The 10984-nt window shown below is 43.1% G+C and overlaps 1 non-coding gene across 1 annotated transcript; it reads left to right on the top strand.

The window, feature by feature from the left end:
• The first annotated feature begins 9277 nt into the window (after positions 1 to 9277).
• Positions 9278 to 9384, top strand: LOC141640318 (small nucleolar RNA R71). The gene has a single exon (XR_012542950.1). It is a non-coding gene; the product is annotated as a small nucleolar RNA R71 (small nucleolar RNA).
• The last annotated feature ends 1600 nt before the right edge of the window (positions 9385 to 10984 follow it).

Here is a 10984-nt window from a genome sequence, read left to right as displayed (position 1 = left end):
GGTTCCTCTCAACCAAGTTGATATAAGAAGGCTTTTGGTTCGAATTTCCTATCACTCCGTAATTCGAACCCCTTGTATAGATTTGCAAATGTCGGCTCGAGTGACTTGCTATAGTTGCTTCTTGACCATGACTGGAATTTCCTGAGATGTGATTGTCTCTGTGAAGAAGTAGAAGCGAGAGATGAAGATAGATCTTCTTCGAACAGCTCGTTCTCGTAGTAACTAGACAGAGTACTCGGCTCTTCTTCCTCCTGTCGGCAATATCCTAGATGATCGCCTCAACTCACGCAGGGATTTATCAATCTCAGGATTGAACGGTACTAGTTCACCACCCTGTGACCTGCGCATAAGAAGAAACTACAAAAAGAATATAAGAAAAGTTTAAGGAACGGATGTCCCTTAAACTAAGAAAGACTAAATAAAAACAACTAAAAATTAGAACAATTGCCTCCCCGGCAACGGCGCTAAAATTTGATACCCGTCGTTGTGAGTACCAAAAATAAGATTTATAAAACCTATTAAAACTAACAGAAGCTAGTGGTAACAGGGTCGAACCACAGGGAGGCGAATGTAATTAATAGTTGTCTAATTCAGTCTAAGGTAACGAATGTGGGGGTTGAATTGGTTTTGTCTATAACTAAAGGCAATAAAAGACAATAAACGGAACCAAGTGGCAACATCCAGCTTCTTGCTCATAAACAAGCGAAACGGTGCTATAGCAAGCACAAAACTCACAATCTCCAGACTATCAAATCAATAAACTCCCCATAGGATATAAATGAAACATGGGAGCAAAAATCGCCAAAAGATAGGGATTAAATTATGCGAATTGATTTCTTCCTCTAATCTCAGTCGATCGACCATATTTGGCAGTCGATCGACTGCTTAAACAGTACAGAACCTCTTTTTTTTTTTTCATTTCTTTTCCGAATCATTTTTTCATTTCATTTTTTCTTTCTTTTTCTTTTGTTTCTTTCTTTCTTTTTCATTTTCCAATCATCATCTCAACAGAGCAAATGCCACCAAAAACGAGTAACAATCCCAAGAACACAGACTACTAGCTTGACATGGGACAGGCTAAATGTAGGATGTAGTAATGGGACAAAAAGGCTATTTTTGGCAGTGTGAAGCTTGTGGGTATAATGAGAAAAGGAAACCTCTACCACATGTATCAACAAACCACAGACCGAATGCATACAGGTATTAAGTAGATTAAATTCATATTCATGCAAATTAAGGAAACATGTCTCATAAGAAGTAACTACTCTCATCCTAAATAAACTGGTCATGAATGTCACCAGTTATAGGCTCTAGTTCTCGGAAAGTATAAGTAGTTTGCCAATTATTAAAGTCAAGTCTCAAGTTCAGCAAGAATGTAACGAAAACTCGTAGATATGCATAAACGATTCTACTAATAACATGTTAATTAGCAAGGCTTAGGCGAAAACAGGTGCAAATGCAAAATCATCATAGAAATACTACCGTTCCGACTCGACCTATATGCTAAAATAAACGTGCATTTTATGGGATTTTTTTTTGAAATTTTTTTCAATTTTTTTGAATTTTTCTGTATGTATAAGAGGAATGAAATAAAACAATGCAAAACAAAAGTAAACGTGAATGCAAGCAAATGATATGCGACGCAAAACCCTTCCCCAAACCAAATCGCACAATGTCCCCATTGTGCAAAATCATATAGTGAAGAAAAGAGAAATGGGAATTTGCGAGAAAATAAATAAGCAAGACACAAAGGAAAGATATGGAACTCACAAGACTTTAAGCGCAGCAAAGGAAACCTCCCCAAACCAGCGTGAGCTAGGAGGTTTCAGTAGCTAGCAGTGCTACCAATAAGAGTGCCTGAAAGATAGAAAGTACCACACATAAGACTGAGAAAACAATTTGGAAGCGGTAAAATTGTGCACAAATAAGAGAACTTGAAAAAAGAAGTAAAATGACGGAAAGTAAAGTGGAGTAGAAAACTCCCTTGGGTCCGCATATCGACCAAACACAGCAGGGGAGAGGTCGTGAACGAATATAACAGCAGCAGTGGTCGATCGACCATAAAGACCAGTCGATCGACCAGATGGGCGTGAACAAAGAGCTCTCGTAAACTCCGCAAATCGCCGATCGACCATAAAGACCAGTCGATCGACTGAAAACACTGCTGCAACCTCCAATTTCTTCGTATTAGCTCAATAATTTGAGGTAACGAGGTCTAAAAACCTGCAAATACACAATAAAACGCGCCCAAAAATTGCGCAAAACCCAGAATAAAGCCTAAAGTACTTAAAAATCCTAAGCAAATAAAATAAAAGCGAAGTTTTCGCACACACAAAAAGCAATAAAATTGTCTTAACAAAGCAAATAAAAAGAAGTTTATAACGAGATCGATCAACTAATAGTTGATCAAGAAGGACCACGGTATGGCCCATTTCGTCGGCTTCTGGCTACTAGAGGTAGCCTCAATGGTGCTCATCTCATCAGCTGCACCCTTCTTAGCTTCAACAGTCGGAGAGCTCAATGGATCAACTTCGTCATCCCCCCAATCAAGGACTTCCTTGGAATTGTCAGACTCCAAATCAGCCCATCTCACCTTGGCTGGCTCATCTTCCACTTCCTCATCAGTGGCATAGCTAAGGCATCCAAGACCTCCTCTTGAAACAATCTGCTCCGTCGCAGCTGGAGCATCCAACAGCTCTTCCTTCCCCAAACCAGCTCCTGCAATGTCTAAAACAACAGATTCTTCCTCCTTTTTGCTCCCAATCTGGGGCGGAGGGGTTAACACAGCAGTAGTAATAGGGACAGGCAATTCAGGAAGCACAAAGTACGATTTCTTTTAAGAAACCGTGTTACAAGTAACAGGCCACATGGGATCCTTCTTTTTAGCAGGTTGGGCAAAAATGATAGAATGTTTCCCAACTTTGAAGGTCAAAGTTCCAGAGCCTACGTCAATAATCGCACCGGCGGTGTGCGTAAAACGCCTACCTAGGATGATCGGTATATGGGCATCCTCGGGCATGTCAAGGACAACAAAGTCAACAGGGAAGAAAAACTTCCCTATTTGGACGGGTATGTCCTCTAGGACTCCTATAGGCTCGACCGCAGATCGGTCTGCCATCTGAACTGTCATGTCTGTGATAGCAAACCGGGTCAACTTAAGTTTCCTAGCTAAACTCAAGGGCATGACGCTTATGCTAGCCCCTAGGTCACACAATGCCTTCTCAATTGAGAAGGTACCTATTTTGCAAGGAACAGAAAAGCTACCCGGGTCCTCTAACTTATGGGGCGCAGTGTGAGACAGATAGGAGCAAGACTCCTTAGTAAGTGCGACAGTGTGCATTGTTTCAAGTGACCGCTTTTTGGACAACAGTTGTTTCATAAATTTAGTATAAGCGGGCACTTGGTTAACTAACTCAAGGAAGGGGACTTGAACATTCAGACTACGGATAACTTTCTCAAACTTAATGAAAGATACCTGTTCCTTGGTCGGCACGAGTCTCTCCGGATATGGGGCTGTAAGGAGTACCTTAGCCCTCTCCTCCAATTCACGCGCGCCGGCATCCTTGGACTTAGGCTGAAAATCCGTCACCTTCTCTTTGTTGAAGCTGGACCCCTCCTCAGACCGTCTCAAATGAGAACCATTCACCGTCATTGGGTCGAACTTGGGACGGGATCCGACCCATCAAGACACTTCGAATCTGGTCCTAACACCTTCGGATCGTGGTTCCCGAAACAAGTGGTCTCGCAGATTATTTGGCATTAAAGGACGAAACTCTTCAGCATCAGCAGCGATCTCAGTCGATCGACCACTGTCCTCAGTCGATCGACTGAGATGTACAGTTCCAGAAGCTCCTGTAACCCGTGCTTCAGTCGATCGACTAGGTGTATCAGTCGATCGACTAAAATACCTGGCAGACGTCTTTTTTTTTGATTTGTTCGTTGAAGCTTTCTCTTGACTTGTTTCCGGCTCATCTTTTCCAACAGCATCCTCAACCATGGCAGGACCATCAAGGGTGGACCCGCTCCTCAAAGTGTTGGCATTTAGGGTCTCCTTTTGTTCCGGTTGAGTAGGTAAGTGCCCGGGAGCTCGAGTGTTACTTTTGCTAGCCAATTGAGCTATTTGGCTCTCTAGTAGCTTCATCCCGGCCTCTCTCGCTTGGGACTCCTTTAGCAACAGATTTTTGAGCTCGAAAAATTCAGAATTCTGTGATTGTTGCTGCTGCGGCACATAAGGAGGTTTTTGATATTGCTGTTGCTTTTGATGAGGGGGTATATAGGGTTGTTGCTGCGGCGGTGCTTGAGTTGGGTTAAGGACATTTTGGCTCGTCCAACTCAAGTTCGGATGGGTGTTCGGCTCATAGTAGGTGTTGGTCTGCCTATAGTGTTGAAAGGCAAAGACAAGATTCGAAGGACTAGGGCGGTTTTTCGAGACATGGCCCTCGCCTCCACACCTTTCACGAGACGAAAGGACCGTCGACACGCATTGACTTGGTACATCCCACCTTTAGAAGCTCCTCCTAGCTCATACTTGTCAAATCTCGCAAAGAGAGCCTCAAGTGCGAAGAACAGAGGAGGATTCAGACTCTCCTCTCCGGTTCCCTCTAGAATTTCCATACTCGGCCTTGTGGGTAGCTAGATCGTCAATGATCTTCCACCCCTTGGTTGCTCCCAAATTTTCAGCGAATCTTCCATTGGGCGCAAAGATCCAAAATGGCCCTCTGATCGTCGTACAACCCATTGTAGAAATGGTTGCACAAGCTCCACTTTTCGAACCCATGGTGCGGTATGGTTCGCACCAACTTCTTGAATCGGACCCATGCTTCATGGAAATTCTCATCTGGCCCTTGTTTAAAGCCCGTGATTTGAGCTCTAATCGCAATCGTCCTTGAAGCGAGAAAAGTACTTCTTGTAGAATGCCGGTGCTAATGTATTCCAATCGTGATCCCTTGGACAGCTCGGTCAGGATCTCTATACCACTCCCTTGCAAAGCATCACGAAGGAGAAGATGAACATGGTCTCCTTGATTTGATCCTGGGTCACGCCACCAAGTGGGGGTATGGAACAATGATGAGTCAATAAAGGTCTCCATGTGCTTGGCTTCATCTTCATTTGCGCTCCCCAAACTGGTTTCTCTCGACCATAGTAATGTAGGCGAGGCTTTGGTTCGAATTTCCTGCATCTCCCGGTAATTCGAACCCCCTCAGTATAAATTGTCGGCTGTCGGCTCGTAATAACTAGCTATACTTGCCACCTCGGCCATGACCGGAATTTCCGGAGAAGTAACGTCTCGGTGAAGAAGTGAAACGGGCGAAGATGGTGGATTATCTTGAACGATTCGTTCTCGTAGTAGCTTGACAGAGTACTCAGCTCTTCCTCTGTCGGTAATACTCTTTGTGTTCGCCTCAACTCGCGCAAGGATCTTTCAAGCTCAGGGTTCAACGGTACTAATTCTCCACCTTGTGACCTGCGCATAAGAAGAAACTACAAAAAGAATATAAGAAAAGTTTAAGGAACAGATGTCCCTTAAACTAAGAAAGACTAAAAATGAAAACAACTAAAATTAGGACTATTGCCTCCCCGGCAACGGCGCCAAAATTTGATACCCGTCGTTGTGAGTACCAAAGATAAAATTTATAATCTCCTATTAAGACTAACCTAGGCTAGTGGTAACAGGGTCGAACCACAAGGAGGCAGTTGTAAACTTTAGTTGATTTATGTTTAGTCCGAGGTAACTATTGTGGGGGTTGAATTGAATTGGTCTACAGCTAAAAGTGAACAAAGATAATAAACTAGATAAACGATTTAAACAGATAAAAGAAGGGTACTAGGATGGTCGGGTCATTATAGCTTCGGCGGCAGCAAACTAAGTCGGTCTGAATCAAACACAGGTAAGGCGGGAAATAAAGAGGTCCTCTCGGTCCACTCTTAACAAATAGCGTCTCTCGATCTCGCTACAGGTCCCTAATGTCACTAATACTAACTTTCGTCCTGAAAAGCGACTAATGGTCTAAACTACACCTATCTTTCGATCTTAGCACAGTTTAGTCGATTTAATTGATGGTCAAGTAACTTCCCCTATCTTTCGATCTAATGGGTCGGTCACAAAATAGGTATCTAACTGGTCGCATGCATTCAACTCGTTAAATACAAGATTAAATTCAATTAAAACGAAGGAAAACCCTACGGGGTCAGTCGATCGACCAACACGCGAGACAAACCGTGTCTAATCTAATGCCGCCTCTGCCATAAATCGCCTACATCCTAGCACTACAGATTTAGCTACTCATGCTAAGGGTAAAAACAATAACTTTAATAATAAGATTAACTAACGGATTCATGCTTGAAACGACAAAGAGAATAATTAACATAAACAATAAATTGGCTACGGGAATTAACTAGCAATTCTAAACTATCGATAAAATAAAGATGAACTGTAATTAAGGCAGAAGAGTACCGAATTGCAGAGGAAAGATTAGTTATTAAGAACCGAAATTCCAATGCTCAACAATCCCAAACCCTAATTATCAAGAACCGTATGCGAAGACTTAATGTAAATTACTGAATAAAACTTGAGTAAAAACTCAGATAAAAACTTGATACCAAACTGACTGTTTCATGTTACGTTATATAGCAAATAACGTAACATCTTATTTCCTAAACCTAGCATCATGGGCTTGCGCTTTCTCGATCTTCTAATTCTCGTCTTGAATAGAAATCTGGTCGATCGACTGATAAGGCTGGTCGATCGACTCCTCAACAAAAAAAGAGCTTCGAACCCGAACATTGGTCGATCGACTGAGGATTATGGTCGATCGACTAATGGAGCTGCTACTTGACTTCTTTTAACTCGTGGACTTGTCTTTTGGGCCTTGGATTGCGCACCAAGCTCGTTCCTTAAGTGATCCCTTTACGTCATTTGCAATGCAGTTTACTCGGGGACGGATTTGGCTTGATTTCCCGTTGAATTCTTCACATTTCTGCAATAATGTACAAAATACGGAAGTAGACGGAAATAGGGAGAAATGTAGCATAAACTACAAGAATGAGCTCTGAAATGCGTGTAAAATGGGATGTAAAACATCATATAAAAGACACGCATCAGGCTCATCTTCAGGCTCCTCATCAGTGCCATAGCTATGGCATCCTAGACCACCTCTTTGAATGATCGGCTCCTTCACAGCTGGAGCTACATGCGGCTCTTCCTTCCCCAAACCAGCTCCTGCAATATCTAAAACAGAAGAATCTTCCTCCACTTTGCTCCCAATCTGGGGCGGAGGTGTCACAACAGGAGTAGGAATTGAGACAGGCATATCAGGAAGCACAAAGTAGGATTTCTTTTCAGAAACCGTATTACAGGTGACAGGCCACATGGGGTCTTTCTTCTTAGCAGGTTGGGCAAAAACAATGGAATGCTTCCCTACTTTGAAGGTCAAGGTTCCCGAGCCTACATCTATGATCGCACCAAAGGCGGTGTGCGAATGGTCTACCCAATATGATAGGAATATGGGCATCCTCAGGCATATCAAGTACTACGAAGTCAACAGGGAAGAAGAACTTCCCTATTTGCACGGGGATGTCCTCTAAGACTCCTATTGGCTGGACCGCAGATCGGTCAGCCATCTGTACTGTCATGTCGGTGATTGCAAACCTAGTCAATTTTAGCTTCCTAGCAAGACTCAAGGGCATTACACTTATACTAGCTCCTAAGTCACATAATGCCTTCTCAATAGAAAAGGTACCAATGCTACAAGGAACGGAGAAGCTACCTGGGTCTTCTAGTTTGTGAGGTGCAGTGTGGGTCAGATAAGAACACGACTCTTTAGTAAGTGCGACAGTATGCACAGTTTCAAGTGACCGCTTTTTAGATAAAAGTTGTTTCATGAATTTAGTATAAGCAGGCACTTGGTTTACTAACTCGAGAAAAGGAACTTGTACATTCAAGCTACAAATAACTTTTTCAAATTTATTGAAAGATACCTGTTCCTTCGTCGGTACTAATCTCTCTGGATATGGGGCTGTAAGAAGTAACTTAGCCCTCTCCTCTAAATCACACATGCCGGCATCCGTGGACTTAGGATGAAAGTCCACCACCTTCTCCTTGTTGAAGCTTGAGCCCTCTTCAGGCCGTCTCAAATGGGAACCATTAACCGACATTGGGTCGAATTTCGGAACCGGGACTGACCCATCAGCACTCGGGTCTTGCCCCAATATTTTCGGGACTGTCGTACCCCGAAACAAGTGATCCCTCAAATTATTAGGCATCGGAGGACGAAAAGGCTCACTATCAGCAGCGTCCTCAGTCGATCGACCAGGTTGGTCAGTCGATCGACTAACTTGAACAGGACCAGAAGCTACTGTTTGTCGCACTTCAGTCGATCGACCGGGTATGTCAGTCGATCGACTGACATACCTGCTGTCTTTTTCTTTCCACTTTTCGTTCCAGCTTTCTTTTGACTCGGTCCCGCCTCATCTTTTTCAGCAGCGTCCTCGACCATGGCAGGCCCCTCAAGGGTAGACCCGCTCCGCAAAGTGATGGCATTAAGGGTCTCTTTCTGATCCGTTTGAGTCGGTAAGTGTCCCGGAGCTCGAGTGGTATTCTTGCTAGCCAATTGAGCAATTTGGCTCTCTAGCATCTTCATCCCGGCCTCTCTAGCTTGGGACTCTTTCAGCAACAAATTCTTCAATTCAGCAAAGTCGGAATTTTGGGATTATTCTTCTTTGCGGCACATAGGGAGTTTTTTGGTACTTGTTGTTGCTTATGAGGAGGCACATAAGTCTCGTTCTTTCTTTCTTTGTGGAGGTTGAGTCGGATTCAGGACATTTTGGCTACTCCACCTCAAGTTGGGATGGACATTCGGCTCATAGTACGTGTTTGTCTGCCTGTAATGTTGAAAGGCAGCACAAGACTCGAAGGGACTAGGACAATTTTCTGAAACATGTCCCTCAGCTCCACATCTTCTACAGACGAAAGGACCATCTGAAACAGCATTCACATGATACATCCCTCCTTTTGAAGCTCCTCCCAACTCGTATTTGTCAAACCTCGCCGTGAGAGCCTCTAATGCGGCTACGAAGGGGATTCAAAGACTCCTCCTCCGATTGCCTCTCGAATTCCCATATTAAGCTTTATGGGTGGCTAAGTCATCAATGATCTTCCACCCCTTAGTCTCTCCCATATTCTCGAAAGAATCGGCCATTGGGTACAAAGACATCCAAAATAGCCCTCTGATCGTCATATAGCCCATTATAGAACTGATAGCAAAGACTCCATTTTTCGAACCCATGGTGCGGAATGGTTCGTACCAGCTTCTTGAAACGGACCCATGCTTCATGGAAGTTCTCATCAGGTCCCTGTTTAAAGCTCGTGATCTGAGCTCTAATGGCATTCGTCTTCGAGGTAGAGAAGTATTTCTTGTAGAATGCCAAGGCCAAAGAATTCCAGTCGGTGATCCCATGAGCAGCTCGATCCAGATCTCTGTACCACTCCCTTGCAGCATCGCGGAGTGAGAATATAAACATAGTCTCCTTTATTTGGTCCTGGGTCACACCGGTCGGCGGGGGTATAGAGCAGCAATAATCAATAAATATCTCCATATGCTTGGTTGCGTCTTCATTTGCAGCTCCCCCGAACTGGTTCCTCTCAACCAAGTTGATATAAGAAGGCTTCGGTTCGAATTTCCTATCAGCTCCAGGTAATTCGAACCCCTTGTATAGATTTGCAGCTGTCGGCTCAGAGTGACTTGCTATAGTTGCTTCTTCAGCCATGACTGGAATTTCCGGAGATGTGACTGTCTCAGCTGAAGAAGTAGAAGCAGGAGATGAAGATAGATCTTCTTCGAACAACTCGTTCTCGTAGTAACTAGACAGAGTACTCAGCTCTTCCTCTGTCGGCAATATCCTAGATGATCGCCTCAACTCACGCAGGGATTTATCAATCTCAGGATTGAACGGTACTAGTTCACCACCCTGTGACCTGCGCATAAGAAGAAACTACAAAAAGAATATAAGAAAAGTTTAAGGAACGGATGTCCCTTAAACTAAGAAAGACTAAATAAAAACAACTAAAAATTAGAACAATTGCCTCCCCGGCAACGGCGCTAAAATTTGATACCCGTCGTTGTGAGTACCAAAAATAAGATTTATAAAACCTATTAAAACTAACAGAAGCTAGTGGTAACAGGGTCGAACCACAGGGAGGCGAATGTAATTAATAGTTGTCTAATTCAGTCTAAGGTAACGAATGTGGGGGTTGAATTGGTTTTGTCTATAACTAAAGGCAATAAAAGACAATAAACTAAATAGACGGATAAAACAGATAATAAAAGGGTACTAGGATGGTCGGTTCACTATAGTTTCGGCGGCAGCATACTAAGTAGGTCTAAATCAAACACATGAGGCGGGAAAACAAGAGGTCCTCTCGGTCCACTCTTAACAGATAACATCTTTCGATCTCGCTATAAGTCCCTAATATCACTAATACTGACTTTCGTCCTGAAAAGTGACTGATAATCTAAACTTTACCTATCTTTCGATCTCAGCATAGTTTAGTCATTTTAATAGGTGGTCAATCAACTGTCCCTATCTTTCGATCTAATGGGTCAGTCACATCCTAAACATTCAACTAGTTGCGTGCACTCGATTCGTTGAATAAAGAATTAAAACAATTAAAACGAAGGTAAAACCTCACGTGGCCAGTCGATCGACCGAGGTAACCGGTCGATCGACTGACACGCGATTTCAGTCCATGTTAATTCTACGCCGCCTAATCTATTGTTCCCCTACATCCTAGCACAATCAATTTAGCTACTCATACTGAAATTAAAAGGCAACAATAAAATTGGCTAAATAAACTACAGAATTCATGATTAATACGGTAAAATAAACAATTAACATAAAATGGCAATTCGGCTTGGGAAACTGATCTAGCAATTCTATAACTATGAACGAAAGCAAAATAACCAACAAAACCAGAGTACCGTGTGAA

The sequence above is a fragment of the Silene latifolia genome, unplaced genomic scaffold, assembly GCF_048544455.1.
Source record: "Silene latifolia isolate original U9 population unplaced genomic scaffold, ASM4854445v1 scaffold_75, whole genome shotgun sequence".
In the NCBI taxonomy this organism is placed as follows: domain Eukaryota; kingdom Viridiplantae; phylum Streptophyta; class Magnoliopsida; order Caryophyllales; family Caryophyllaceae; genus Silene; species Silene latifolia.
The sequence above is the reverse complement of the archived record's forward strand: the minus strand, read 5'-3'. Positions and strand labels throughout refer to the sequence as shown.